Source organism: Lipotes vexillifer, unplaced genomic scaffold, assembly GCF_000442215.2.
Source record: "Lipotes vexillifer unplaced genomic scaffold, Lipotes_vexillifer_v1.1 scaffold22, whole genome shotgun sequence".
In the NCBI taxonomy this organism is placed as follows: domain Eukaryota; kingdom Metazoa; phylum Chordata; class Mammalia; order Artiodactyla; family Lipotidae; genus Lipotes; species Lipotes vexillifer.
This window is the reverse complement of record NW_006779050.1, coordinates 1,085,679-1,101,050: the sequence shown is the minus strand read 5'-3', so window position 1 is coordinate 1,101,050 and position 15,372 is coordinate 1,085,679.

Genomic DNA, 15,372 nt, shown 5'->3' with positions numbered 1-15,372 from the left:
GTTGAACGGGTTGATAGGATTTAGGCCAATCTGCATCTGAATGCGGTTTCCCAAATACGGCAGCAATAAGAGGTCACTGAAGACTGTCTGGATAATTGTGTTTGAAGAAGCACTGTACTGATGCCAGCACGGCAAGATGCCCTGGACTTAGCCTGGCGGACCCGAGGTACAGCAGCAGTCATCTTATAGGTGCTCTTCTCATATCCGTACCCAGGAAAGGGACTCTTGGAGGGGATAGATTCCCCTGAACCCTGCCCTTCATTCCATCAGCTTAATATTAACAATGCTCAAATGAATGCACGGAAGAAAGAAAAAAAGATGTGTTTAAAGCCAGAATGTATGCTTTTAGAGGATGTATTTCCAGGCGGCTTGTGGATTTTTCAAAAATGTTTAGCACCCAAACCTTGCACACCTGAAGGTGACAAATGGTTTATTGACTTTTACATAGTTAAAAGAAGCTCTGCATCAACTATGTATACTTTCAGTATCTGTGGGACTCTTCTCTCTACTGGGAAGAGAGAAATGAAAATATTCGGTCTTAATGCAGTATCTCCAATAAATAAATTACATACTTTAACACTTAGCCTTTGCCACGTGAGCCTTGTGACTATTTGATGTCACATTTTATACGACTTTGCAACTCACGTAGTGTAGTATGATTCGTGTAACTGAATGGCTAACTAGGTAACGCATACACTGTTACTTATGCTTATTTTAATCTAGAAGTCCTATAGAGAATTTTACTGTAGGCCAGTTTTATCAATCAACAAACACATCATAAGATTCTGGCCAATGGACATATATACACTACCAAACGTAGAATAGATAGCTAGTGGGAAGCAGCCGCATGGCACAGGGAGATCAGCTCGGTGCTTTGTGACCACCTAGAGGGGTGGGATAGGGAGGCTGGGAGGGAGGGAGACGCAAGAGGGAAGAGACATGGGAACATATGTATATGTATAACTGATTCACTTTGTTATAAAGCAGAAACTAACACACCATTGTAAACCAGTTATACTCCAATAAAGATGTAAAAAAAAAAAAAAAAAAAGATTCTGGCCAAAAGAGCAAGTGCTCTGAAATGACCAGTTGCAATCATCTCTACAGTATATGGCTATCTGAGAGGTCCACGGCTACCTAGCAGCGAGGCAGAAGATGCACAGGCGTGATAGGGGTCTGAACCACAGTCAGTCTGTTTCTTATCTGAGGGATCACCAAGTGAGAAAGCATTGTGGATGGATTTAAATCAGCTTTTTTTCTCTGTCCCCCTTCCCTTGCACGCAACAAAAGTCTAAATCCCTTTTTAGGCCAGATTGCCCCATTTCCCTGCATGGGCCAGGCAGATTGGAAACATGTTTGTCATTCAGCTTTTCTCCAGGCTAATCAGGAGACACTGGGGTGGTGAGATTTCTGCCTCCCATCTGTGGAGCTTGCCTCTAAAAGCAGCCGCTCAGAGGCCGCTGGGCCCACTTGAGAGCTGGGCTGCTTGTCATCTCTGCAGACAGATATAAAAATATCGTTAACCACGAACCTAAGCAGAGGGTTTAACAGGGATTTGAATCTAAAATGTGATACTCCACATAGACTAACTTGATTTGGTCCAACAGAGCCGAACCCCTTATTCTGTTCTAACAAAGTGTGTCACATTATGGAGATTTTGATGGGATTTACGACATCTCTGTTTCAGGCTTGACGCTGAATAGATCTGAACTGTGAATGAACATTGCTGCCTCCAAAGTTGTCACGGGGAGAGGCCTTGGCCAAACTGACTCCTGAGTCAAGGTCTTGTTGACAGGCCAGCTTTCAAGTTTACCGAGGTGTAGAGTGGATCACGCAGTGGCAGCTGGGCTAGGCAGGTGTGTAGCAGGGGACGGTTCTGTGCAGAGCCTCAGACAGTGCAGAGGGTTGCTACACGGTGATTCCCGCATCTCCTATTTTGGGAACCCCGGTGAACTTTTGAACCCGAAAATTCTGAAAAGTAACTATTTGTAAAGACAATTGGCCACGAATCATGAGGGGGTAGTAGAGAGTGGTGGCCTGGTTTGACTCCTGGCTTCTCCACTCACGGTGGGATCTTGACCAGATTACTTTCTACAACGCAGATTCCTCATGTATAATAAGGGGGTGGTGATAGTATCTTCTCTCTGGAATTGTTGCAAGGAGTACAGGAGATAGTGCATGTTAAGCACTCCATCTAGCCCAGATATAAATGCTTGATCTATAATGTTGTTAGCTATTGCTTGCAGTTCCATGGCAGTTGAGGATGGTTTGCGACCTTCCCTCCACCACATGCTGGCTCATTCTTAGCTGTTGCTGTTTGTAAAAGCAATGACTGACATTCCTTGTTGTAAACATCAGTGATACAGTGACACCCAATCATACCCAGCCATGGAGACACCACTTGGGAAAGTCCTATATTTCAGGCATAAGCAAAATTTAGAAGATAATATAATGAACACTCATGGGTGTACCGTACAGCTTTGACAAATTTTAATATTTTGCCATATTTACTCAGATCTTTTAAATAAAACATTAGATTTTTGGTTGAGTTACTTGGTACCTTCCTTGAGCCCTTCTCATCGCTGCTCTGAGATGACCACTATTTTGAATTTGAGCTTTGATTATTACTAGATACGTTTTAAAATTTTATATAGCTACAGCAATAGCTATATATATCCATAAGCAATATTTAGTTTTGTTTTATACATTCTGATTTTTATACAAGTGGTATAGTGAACACAAAAGTCCACCATTGACTTTTTTCATTTCATATTATGTGTTTATACATATTCATATTTATACATGTTATTATTTTTTAATTTTTCATTTATTTTGATTTAATTTATTGAAGTATAGTTGATTTACAATATTGTGTTAGCTTCAGGTGTATAGCATAGTGACACAGTTAGGCTTTTTTTGCAGATTATATTTCATTATAGGTTATTATAAGATACTGGATGTAATTCCCTCTGCTATACAGTAAATCCTTGTTGCTTATCTATTTATGTATAGTAGTTTGTAAATGTTAATCCCATACTCACAGTTTGTCCCACCCCCCCCATCCCCCTTTGGTAACCATAAGTTTGTTTCCTATGTCTATAAGTCTCTAAGTTTGTTTCCTATGTCTATAAGTCTCTTCTTGTTTTGTATATAGATTCATTTGTATTGTTTTTATATTCCACAAATAGGTGATATTATATAGTATTTGTCTTTCACTGTCTGACTTACTTCACTTAGCATAATATTCTCTAGGTCCATCCATGTTGCTGCAAATGGTGATATTTCATTCCTTTTTATGGCTGGGTAATATTCCACTGTATATATACTGTGTTTCTATGATCATTGGGGTGCACGTATCTTTTTGAATTAGAGGTTTTTTTTTCCTGGATTGCTGGATCATATGGTAGCATTATTTTTAGTTTTTTGAGGAGCCTCCATACTGTTTTCCATAGTGGATGAACAAATTTACATTCCCACCAACAGTGTAGGAGGGTTCCCTTTTCTCCACAACCTCTCCAGCATTTATTATTTGTAGACTTTTTGATGATAGCCTTTCTGATCAGTGTGAGGTGATACCTCATTATGATTTTTTTTAACATCTTTATTGGAGTATAATTACTTTCAATGTTGTGTTAGTTTCTGCTTTATAACAAAGTGAATCAGCTATATAGATACATATATCCCCATATCTCCTCCCTCTTGTGTCTCCCTCCCACCCTCCCTATCCCACACCTCTAGGTGGACACAAAGCACCGAGCTAATCTCCCTGTGCTATGTGGCTTCTTCCCACTAGCTAGCTATTTTATATTTGGAAGTGTATATATGTCCATGCCAATCTCTCACTTCATCCCAGCTTACCTCCCCATGTCCTCAAGTCCGTTCTCTACGTCTGCATCTTTATTCCTGTCCTGCCCCTAGGTTCATCAGAACCATTGGTTTTTTTAGATTCCATATATATGTCTTAGCCTACGGTATTTGTTTTCCTCTTTCTGACTTACTTCACTCTGTATGACAGACTCTAGGGCCATCCACCCCACTACAAATAACTCAATTTCGTTTCTTTTTATGGCTGAGTAATACTCCACTGTATATATGTGCCACATCTTCTTTATCCATTCATCTGTCGATGGACACTTAGGTTGCTTTCATGTCCTGGCTATTGTAAATAGAGCTGCAGTGAATATTGTGGTACATGACTCTTTTTGAATTACAGTTTTCTCAGGGTATATGCCCAGTAGTGGGATTGCTGGGTCATATGGTACTTCTATTTTTAGTTTTTTAAGGAGCCTCCATACTGTTCTCCATAGAGGTTGTATCAATTTACATGCCAACCAACAGTGCAAGAGGGTTCCCTTTTCTCCACACCCTCGTCAGCATTTATTGTTTGTAGATATTTTGATGATGGCCATTCTGACTGGTGTGAGGTGATACCTTATTGTAGTTGTAATTTGCGTTTCTCTAATGACTAGTGATGTTGAGCATCCTTTCATGTGTTTGTTGGCAATCTGTGTATCTTCTTTGGAGAAATGTCTATTTAGGTCTTCTGCCCATTCTTGGATTGGGTTGTTTGTTTTTCTGATATTGAGCTTCATGAGCTGCTTGTAAATTTTGGAGATTAATCCTTTGTCAGTTGCTTCGTTTGCAGATAGTTTCTCCCATTCTGAGGGTTGTCTTTTCATCTTGTTTATGTTTTCTTTTGCTGTGCAAAAGCTTTGAAGTTTCATTAGGTCCCATTTGTTTATTTGTGTTTTTAATTCCATTCTCTAGGAGGTGGGTCAAAAAGGATCTTACTGTGATTTATGTCCTAGAGTGTTCTGCCTATGTTTTCCTCTAAGAGTTTTATAGTGTCTGGCCTTACATTTAGGTCTTTAATCCATTTGCAATTTATTTTTGTGTATGGTGTTAGGGAGTGTTCCAATTTCATTCTTTTACATGTAGCTGTCCAGTTTTGCCAGCACCACTTATTGAAGATTCTGTCTTTTCTCCATTGTATATTCTTGCCTCCTTTATCAAAAATGAGGTGACCATATGTGCATGGGTTTATCTCTGGGCTTTCTATCCTTTTCCATTGATCTATATTTCTGTTTCTGTGCCAGTACCATACTGTCTTGATTACTGTAGCTCTGTAGTATAGTCTGAAGTCAGGGAGCCTGATTCCTCCAGCTCCATTTTTCTTTCTCAAGATTGTTTTGGTTATTCGGGATATTTTGTGTCTCCATACAAATTGTGAAATTTTTTGTTCTAGTTCTGTGAAAAATGCCATTGATAGTTTGATAGGGATTGCATTGAATCTGTAGATTGCTTTCGGTAGTATAGTCATTTTCACAATGTTGATTCTTCCAATCCAGTATCTGTCCATCTGTTTGTATCATCTTTAAATTCTTTCATCAGTGTCTTACAGTTTTCTGCATACAGGTCTGTTGTCTCCATAGGTAGGTTTATTCCTAGGTATTTTATTCTTTTTGTAGCAGTGGTAAATGGGAGTGTTTCCTTAATTTCTCTTTCAGATATTTCATCATTAGTGTATAGGAATGCCAGAGATTTCTGTGCATTAATTTTGTATCCTGTTACTTTACCAAATCCATTGATTAGCTCTAGTAGTTTTCTGGTAGCATCTTTAGGATTCTCTTTGTATAGTATCATGTCATCTGCAAACAGTGACAGTTTTACTTCTTCTTTTCCCATTTGGATTCCTTTTATTTCTTTTTCTTCTCTGATTGCTGTGGCTAAAGCTTCCAAATCTATGTTGAATAATGGTGGTGAGAGTGGGCAACCTTGTCTTGTTCCTGATCTTAGAGGAAATGGTCTCAGTTTTTCACCATTGAGAACGATGTTGGCTCTGGGTTTGTCATATATGGCCTTTATTATGTTGAGGTAAGTTCCCTCTATGCCTGCTTTCGGGAGGGTTTTTATCATAGATGGGTGTTGAATTTTGTCAAAAGCTTTTTCTGCCTCTATTGAGGTGATCATATAGTTTTTCTCCTTCAGTTTGTTAATATGGTTTATCACGTTGATTTGCGTATATTGAAGAATCCTTGCATTCCTGGGTTAAACCCCACTTGATCATGGTGTATGATCCTTTTAATGTGCTGTTGGATTCTGTTTGCTAGTATTTTGTTGAGGAGTTTTGCATCTATGTTCATCAGTGATATTGGCCTGTAGTTTTCTTTCTTTGTGACATCTTTGTCTGGTTTTGGTATCAGGATGATGATTGCCTCATAGAATGAGTTTGGGAGCGTTCCTCCCTCTGCTATAGTTTGGAAGAGTTTGAGAAGGATAGGTGTTAGCTCTTCTCTAAATGTTTGATAGAATTCGCCTGTGAAGCCATCTGGTCTTGAGCTTTTGTTTGTTGGAAGATTTTTAATCCCAGTCTCCATTTCAGTGCTTATGATTGGTCTGTTTATATTTTCTATTTCTTCCTGGTTCAGTCTCGGAAGGTTGTGCTTTTCTAAGAATGTGTCTGTTTCTTCCAGGTTGTCCGTTTTATTGGCATATAGTTGCTTGTAGTAATCTCTCATGATCCTTTGTATTTCTGCAGTGTCAGTTGTTACTTCTCCTTTTTCATTTCTAGTTCTATTGATTTGAATCTTCTCCCTTTTTTTGTTGATGATTCTGGCTAATGGTTTATCAATTTTTTTTTATCTTCTCAAAGAACCAGCTTTTAGTTTTATTGATCTTTGCTATCATTTCCTTCATTTCTTTTTCCTTTACTTCTGATTTTATGATTTCTTTCCTTCTGCTGACTTTGGGGTTTTTTGGTTCTTCTTTCTCTAAATGCTTTAGGTGTAAGGTTAGGTTATTTATTTGAGATGTTTCTTGTTTCTTGAGGTAGGATTGTGTTGCTATAAACTTCCCTCATAGAACTGTTTTTGCTGCATCCCATAGGTTTTGGGTCGTCGTGTTTTCATTGTCATTTGTTTCTAGGTATTTTTTGATTTCCTGTTTGATTTCTTCAGTGATCTCTTAGTTATTTAGTAGTGTATTGTTTAGCCTCCCTGTGTTGTGTTTTTTACAGATTTTTTCCTGTAATTGATATCTAGTCTCATAGCATTGTGGTCGGAAAAAATACTTCATATGATTTCAATTTTCTTAAATTTACCAAGGCTTGATTTGTGACCCAAGATATGATCCCATGAGCATGTGAGAAGAAAGTGTATTCTGTTGTTTTTGGATGGAATGTCTTACAAATATCAATTAAGTCCATTTTGTTTAATGTATCATGTAAAGCTTGTGTTTCCTTATTTATTTTAATTTTGGATCTGTCCACTGGTTAAAGTGAGGTGTTAAAGTCCCCTACTATGATTGTGTCGATTTCACCTTTTATGGCTGTTAGCATTTGCCTTATGTATTGAGGTGCTCCTATGTTGGGTGCATAAACATTTACACTTGTTATATCTTCTTCTTGGATCGATCCCTTGATCATTATGTAGTGTCCTTCTTTGTCTCTTGTAATAGTCTTTATTTTAAAGTCTATTTTTTCTGTTATGAGAATTGCTATTCCAGCTTTCTTTTGATTTCCATTTGCATGGAATATCTTTTTCCATCCCCTCACTTTCAGTCTGTATGTGTCCCTAGGTCTGAAATGGGTCTCTTGTAGACAGTATATATACAGGTCTTGTTTTTGTATCCCTTCAGCCAGTCTATGTCTTTTGGTTGGAGCATTTAATCCATTTACATTTAAGGTAGTTATCGATATGTATGTTCCTGTTCCCATTTTCTAAATTGTTTTGGGTTTGTTATTGTAGGTCTTTTCCTTCTCTTGTGTTTCCTGTCTAGAGAATTCCTTTAGCATTTGTTGTAAAGCTGGGTTGGTGGTGCTGAATTCTCTCAGCTTTTGCTTGTCTGTAAAGGTTTTAATTTCTCCATCGAATCTGAATGAGATCCTTGCTGCGTAGAGTAATCTTGGTTGTAGGTTTTTCCCTTTCATCACTTTAAATATGTCCTGCCACTCCCTTCTGGCTTGTAGAGTTTCTGCTGAAAGATCAAGTGTTAACCTTGTGGGGATTCCCTTGTATGTTATTTGTTGCTTTTCCCTTGCTGCTTTTAATATTTTTTCTTTGTACTTAATTTTTGATAGTTTGATTAATAGGTGTCTTGGTATGTTTCTCCTTTGATTTATCCTGTATGGGACTCTCTGTGCTTCCTGGACTTGATTGACTATTTCCTTTCACATGTTAGGGAAGTTTTCAACTATAATCACTTCAAATATTTTCTCAGACCCTTTCTTTTTCTCTTCTTCTTTTAGGACCCCTATAATTAGACTGTTGGTGCTTTTAATGTTGTCCTAGGTATCTCTGAGACTGTCCTCAGTTCTTTTCATTCTTTTTTCTTTATTCTGCTCTGAAGTAGTTATTTCCCCTATTTTATCTTCCAGGTCACTTATCCATTCTTCTGCCTCAGTTATTCTGCTATTGATTCCATCTAGAGAATTTTAAATTTTATTTATTGTGTTGTTCATCATTGTTTGTTTGCTCTTTGGTTCTTCTAGGTCCTTGTTAAACATTTCTTGTATTTTCTGCTTTCTATTTCCAAGATTTTGGATCATCTTTAGTATCATTCCTCTGAATTCTTTTTCAGGTGGACTGCCTATTTCCTCTTCATTTGTTTGGTCTGGTGGGTTTTTACCTTGCTCCTTCACCTGCTGCATATTTCTCTGTCTTCTCATTTTGTTTAACTTACTGTGTTTTCAGTCTTCTTTTTTTTTTCTTTTTTTTGCAGTATGTGGGCCTCTCACTGCTGTGGCCTCTCCCGCTGCGGAGCACAGGCTCTGGATGCACAGGCTCAGTGGCCATGGCTCACAGGCCCAGCCACTTCACGGCATGTGGGATCTTCCCAGACCAGGGCACGAACCCACATCCCCTGCATCGGCAGGCGGACTCTCAACCACTATGCCACCAGGGAAGCCCTCAGTCTTCTTTTCGCAGGCTGCAGGTTTGTAGTTCCCATTGTTTTGGTGTCTGCCCCCAGTGGGTAAAGTTGGTTCAGTGGGTTGTGTAGGCTTCCTGGTGGAGGGGACTGATGCCTGTGTTCTGGCGGGTGGGGCTGTATCTAGTCTTTCTGGTGGGCAGGGCCACGTCTGGTGGTGTGTTTTGGGGTGTCTGTGAACTTATTATGATTTTAGGCAGCCTCTCTGCTAGTGTGTGGGGTTGTGTTCCTGTCTTGCTAGTTGTTTGGCATGGGGTGTCCAGCACTGGAGTCTGCTGGCCATTGGGTGGAGCTGCGATTTATCACTGAGACAGAAATCTCTGGGGGAGCTCTCGCCAATTGATATTACATGGGCCCAGGAGGTCTCTGGTGGTCCAGTGTCCTGAACTCGGCTCTCCGACCTCAGAGGCTCAGGCCTGACGCCAGCTGGAGCACCAAGACCCTGTCAACCACATGGCTCAGAAGCAAAGGGAGGAAAAAAAGAAAGAAAAAAAATTAAAATTAAAATAAAAAATAATTATTATAATAATAAAAAAAGGAAGAGAGCAACCAAACCAATAAGCAAATCCACTAATGATAATAAGTGCTAAAAACTATACTAAGATAAACATAAAAATCAAAAACAAATCAATTGCAGACAACAAACCCCAAGTCTACAGTTGCTCTCAAAGTCCACCGCCTCAGTTTTGGGTTGATTTGTTGTCTATTCAGGTATTCCACAGATGCAGGTACATCAAGTTGATTGAGGGGATTTAATCCGCTCCTCCTGAGGCCGCATGGAGAAATTTCCCTTTCTCCTTTGTTCACACAGTTCCTGGGGTTCAGCTTTGGTTTTGGCCCCGCCTCTGCATGTAGGTCACCTGCAGGCATCTGTTCCCACCCATACAGCACAGGGTTAAAGCAGCGGCTGATTAGGGGACTCTGGCTCATTCAGGCCGGGGAGAGGGTGAGGTACGGTAGTTATAGTTGGAATGCGGGGTGAGCTTCTGGCAGCAGAGGCTGGCAAGATGTTGCAACAGCCTGAGGCATGCTATGTGTTCTCCCTGGGAAGTTGTTCCTGGATCATGGGATCCTGGCAGTGGTGGGCTGCATAGGCTCCCGGGGGCAAGTTGTGGATAGTGACCTGTGCTTGCACACAGGATTCTTGGTGGCTGCAGTAGCAGCCTTAGCATTTCATGCCCGTCTCTGGGGTCTGAGCTGATAGCCGCGGCTCACACCTGTCTCTGGAGCTCGTTTAGGTGGTGCTCTGCCTTCTGTGAGCTGACAGGGAAGGAATCCCCTCTCCTCCCACACCCTGAAACAGTGGTCTCTTGCCTCTTAGGCAGGTCCAGACTTTTTCTCAGACTCCCTCCCAGCTAGCTGTGGTGCACTAGTCCCTTCAGGCTGTGTTCACGCAGCCAACCCCAGTCCTCTCCCTGGGGTCTGGCCTCCAAAGCCTGATCCTCAGCTCCCAGCCCCCACTCGCCCCAGTGGGTGAGCAGACAAGCCTCTCGGGCTGGTGAGTGCCGGTCGGCACCGATCCTCTGTGCGGGAATCTCTCCGCTTTGCCCTCCGCGCCCCTGTGGCTGCGCTCTCCTCCGCGGCTCCGAAGCTTCCCCCCCCCCACCTTCCCATCCCCACCAGTGAAGGGGCTTCCTAGTGTGTGGAAACCTTTCCTCCTTCACGGCTCCCTCCCAGAGGTGCAGGTCCCATCCCTATTCTTTTGTCTCTGTTTTTTCTTTTTTCTTTTGCCCTTCCCAGGTACGTGGAGATTTTCTTGCCTTTTGGGAAGTCTGAGTTCTTCTGCCAGCATTCAGTAGGTGTTCTGTAGGAGCTGTTCCACATGTAGACGTATTTTTGATGTATTTGTGGGGAGGAAGGTGATCTCCATGGTTTACTCCTCTGCCATCTTGAAGGTCTCCCCCATACTTATACATTTTAATAAATCAAAATGGATAGATTTTTACTGTGGTATAGACTTCCATTCATTCTCTTAATGGTAGACATTTAGGCTATTTCCAGTTTTCCCTTCTGAAACAATTCCACAGTGAACATACATCTGTGCATGTTGTTGTATGCGAGTGCTTATGTATGGCGTATATCTAGGAATAGAATTGCTAGGTCCTTCAGGGTATACATCTTCATCTTTATTAAATATTGTCAAATTGCCTTTACCACCAGCAGAGTTTAAGGGTTTAGGGAGACATTTATATGGAAGGGAATATATTAAATAAAATTTACTCACTCAACTTTCTTTGAGTTTCTAGGAACTGATTTAGGAGGTGATATGGCTGCTCTCTTATCAGTAGCTATGGAGTGCAGGTTATTTTTTTCCTCCCTGTGTTAATTAACCCCTTTGGACTGTGGTCCTGGTGTAGGCCATTGTTGATACTAGAATATGCCTGGAGAAAACCAGACACTCAACTTGGGTCAAAAGGTTAGGAAACAAATAGTTGCCGGTAGTCCTTAAATACTCCTCTTCCTGAGGCGCCCCACTAACATGAAGCTCCTAAAAATAAAACAACCAAACTGAAAATGGTTCATTAAAGAACTTCAAATCTCTAGATTGATGCTCCTTTTACAACAGGGCACATAAACAGAAGGGAATGGGGTAGAGAGGAGTGGGTGGACAACACAGTGCCCTGGACACTATTTTTTAGCCACAATCACTGCAGAGCTTATTACTGTGCTACAGAGGATACATTTTAACATTTCCCAGAAATCCAGTGGGTTAGTTAAGATTGAAAAGATGCTTGAACTTCTTTAAATAAAATACAGTCCAGAAATGATTTTACATAATTACACTGGTAAGGAAGCAAATGATTTTATTTAGTTCTGTGTAAAGTTAGTCACGGGAATAGAAAATTAACAACAAAAAAGAAATATGGACCAATTGTTCCCAGTCCTTTTGGGAGGGAGCAGGTCTCTGTGTAGATGATAAAATGGTAAATGTACTTGTACATGCTACATGCACACAATTCCAAAGCCAAATAAAATTATTTTTGTAGTACTTATTTTAAATCATGAGTGCCATTACTTCCCTTCATTATTATGCCTAATTGTAAGTTGACTATACTAGGAAATGAACTATAGTTAATTTGACTATCAACTAGTGACCAAACCAAAGTTGTAGAGAGCAGATTGTTGGCATTAATTAGAGACTTCTGTTTGGCTTTTAGATTCTTATCTATTTGACCTTGTGCCTTCTATAATCTGGCAGGAGGTTTTCTGGGTCAAATGAGGGCTTCTGAGTCACTGGCCTTGGAGCTCTGCACTCTCTTGCTTTCTCTGCATAAGGGAGCTAGCATCATGGTGATAATGCTGAGAATTCCCAGCTTTGCCCTCAAGATTTCTCAGACCCTGAATAGGAAGGAGACCTCATTTCTTTTTCTCCCTATTACAAAACGTCTCTCAGTTTACACAGGTCTTAGAAAACAGCCAAAATCTGAATACACACTGGATATTAAGCTCCCATTTTTAACCACGACACTATCTTCTCACATTAAGAACTGATGCTTAATAATGTTATGTGCTAGGCACTGTGCTAAGAGCACGTGCATTACCTTTTTCACTCCTTATAGCTACTTTATGATTTAGATACTGTTATTGTATAGATACCCCAAAACTGTAATGACTCAGACAGGGTAGAAATCTATTTATCTCATGAATCCAGCAAATACTGCTTCTGTTCCATAGAGTCAACCAGGGACCTAGGATGGTTCCTCATGATTGCTGCCGTTGCTACCACTTCTAGCAGGAGGAAGAAGAAAGAGGGCATGAGGGATGCTCCCCCACCATTCCTATGTCCTGACCTAGAAGTGACACATCTAATTTTGATTAATATTTCATTAGAGATCATTTAGTCATGCCCACACCTGGTTGCAAGGAAGACAAGGAAATACAGTCTAATTCAGCAGTCATGTATTCAGCTATTATACTACTGTGGGAAAGGGGGAGAAAGGATTTTAGTACTGGCACTGGTATCTTATTTACCGATATTCAGGCGTCTTTGAAATCTTAGCTAAACCCATCAAGTCTCTGGGCAACTTGCTGTCTCTACCAGTTATCACCTGTATTTCACTACTGAGGCAAGTTAGATTTAACAACTTTAAATAACTAGCCCAAATTTTACATACTTACTAAGCAGAGGCAATGGGATTCAAACGAGGCGATCTGAGACTAAAAGTTGAGCATTTAAGGACCATCTATACTGACTCTATACTGACAACTCTATACTATTGGACTATGTTGAATAATTAATTCATTGGCAAGTTACTTTCCTTTAAATGGATATCTGTTATGGGGATTCTACTCAGCTCTGTGGGAGGAATGAGGTAATCAGGAATTTTCCATTGTGGGAATAGTGGAGCCCCACAGTTCCCAACGTCTGAGTTCAGGAGGCTAAACGTCTACAGAGTGATTATCATGTCCTTGGAAGTGAGGTTTCTGTGGTATAGGTAAAAACCTCTGGATTTTTGTGTGTAGAGGATATTAAGTGACAAAGAAAAGTATTACTTAAAGTCATCTCTAATTAGGTGCTTTGGTTTAACACACCCAGTCAAGGATATTTTGAGCTGAAGCTTAAAAAAATGCAGCATCTTTAAGTATAACTCACCATTAACGCTTAGAGGAAAGGTGTTCTGAACTTGTGGGACCACTGTCCATCAGCTTAACTATGTAGCCCATAATATGGCAACCAAATGGTTATTTTAACTCACATTTCTATTCAGAGGGTTAGGGGGATGGGCAGTTTAGGTGTTGCTGAGAGAGAAGAAGGAAAAAATGTATGTGAAAGATCAATGTTATTTTTATTTAATTAAATGAATGCTGTTGATTGTGAGCTACAGAAAATGAATGCTAATTTGTATAACTCAATATACATGTGACCAAAACAACTAATGACCCTCATCAATTCGAGCAGGGACTGTTCTCAGAATAGCAGTGTGAACCCTTTGGAAATTGCTTGATATCTCTAAACTGCTTCATCTGTAAAATGGGGATATGAATATTTTTTACTTAAAGATTTTGTTTGTAAGAGTTAAATGAGATAACTCATGTCTCAACATTAGCATATTAAATGGTGATTACTGAATAAATATTAAGGATTATGGCAACTCTCTACATAATTCATTTCAAATACTGGTGGGGGTGGGACTGTTGATAACTAGCTCTGTAAGATTATGAAAACATTGTTCTGTGGAGGGAGCGCTCGTCCTCTCTTAACAATTTCGTTCAAGATATTAATCCAGAACTATGCTAATGCCAGCTCTCAAAATCTCGTGATGAACTAAAGATTTCAGTTGAAGTCTTTTTTAATCTTCCCAGGCAAAAATAATCACTGTCCCCTCTGTGATCGCTTTGCTCTTTGTTCATAGTTCTATTCTTGTACTTAGCACATTGTGTCACCGATATTTGCCTGTTTGGATTGTTTGCAAACTTCATTGGTGATCAGGTGATGTATGAAATCCTCTGGGTCAGGGACCGTATTTGCTGGCTTCTGGCATGGTGCCCGGGACAAAGCAGGGTCTCCATAAATGTTTCTTCAATGAGTGGCTAAATGGCCTGGTGGAGCTTACTAGCACTTTAGAAGAGGAGTCTGGAAATGCACTGGGTTGTATTTTTCTGGTTTGCCAGTAATTAAACCATTTCACACTCAGTTTCCTCATTTGAGAAATATTCCTTCCGATGAGCTTCCCTTGCAAAGATGCTGTGATAATTAATGAGACTCCTTGGGAAGGAGCGATATTCTCTCTCCCTTTGAAGTTGGCTTTTACAAGAAAATCTTTACATACAAGGCTGTAAAAATTCTGTTCTCCTTCCTGCTTTTTTCTTCCTCAAACCCAAAGGTCCAGGAGAGATTATCTGCCTATGAAACTTCCATTTCCTAAGTGCCAGTCTCCCTGGAGTATTACGTGCAGTGCACCTGGGCCGCCAATCCAAGCCCTCAGGCCTTTCCTTTTCACAAATCAGTCAGTGAGCACACAGACTAGAAAACCCCACTGGCGATTCACAGATGCTCTTTAGCTTCTGTATTCTTTCCAAAGTTGTCCACATCTTCACTGGAGAACCACTCATGAGGGCTCGTCAGGAGCTCTGTATGAGGTGCTGGGCCTTCTACGCTGGCCTAACACACACACACAGGCAAATTATCACATCACAGTGGAGTGCCTTCAGGCAAAAAGAAAGAGCTGTGTGCAGAGTATGTACAGGTCAAGAGGTAGCTCAGGGACAAGATGAACTGTGGGCTACGGCTGAGAGGATGGGGAGACAAGTCAGAGAAGGAGACCGTACCTGGGCCAGCCGTGGGGGACGAAGCTTCATGAACTAGCTTCATGAACTTGGACTTAACCTCATGAGGCCTCCATTTCCCTCATCTGTAAAATAGGTATAATAATGACATGGGGTTAATAAAATAGATAAGTAAAACAGTTTGCAAATTATAAGATGCTTTGTGAATACTGATTATTA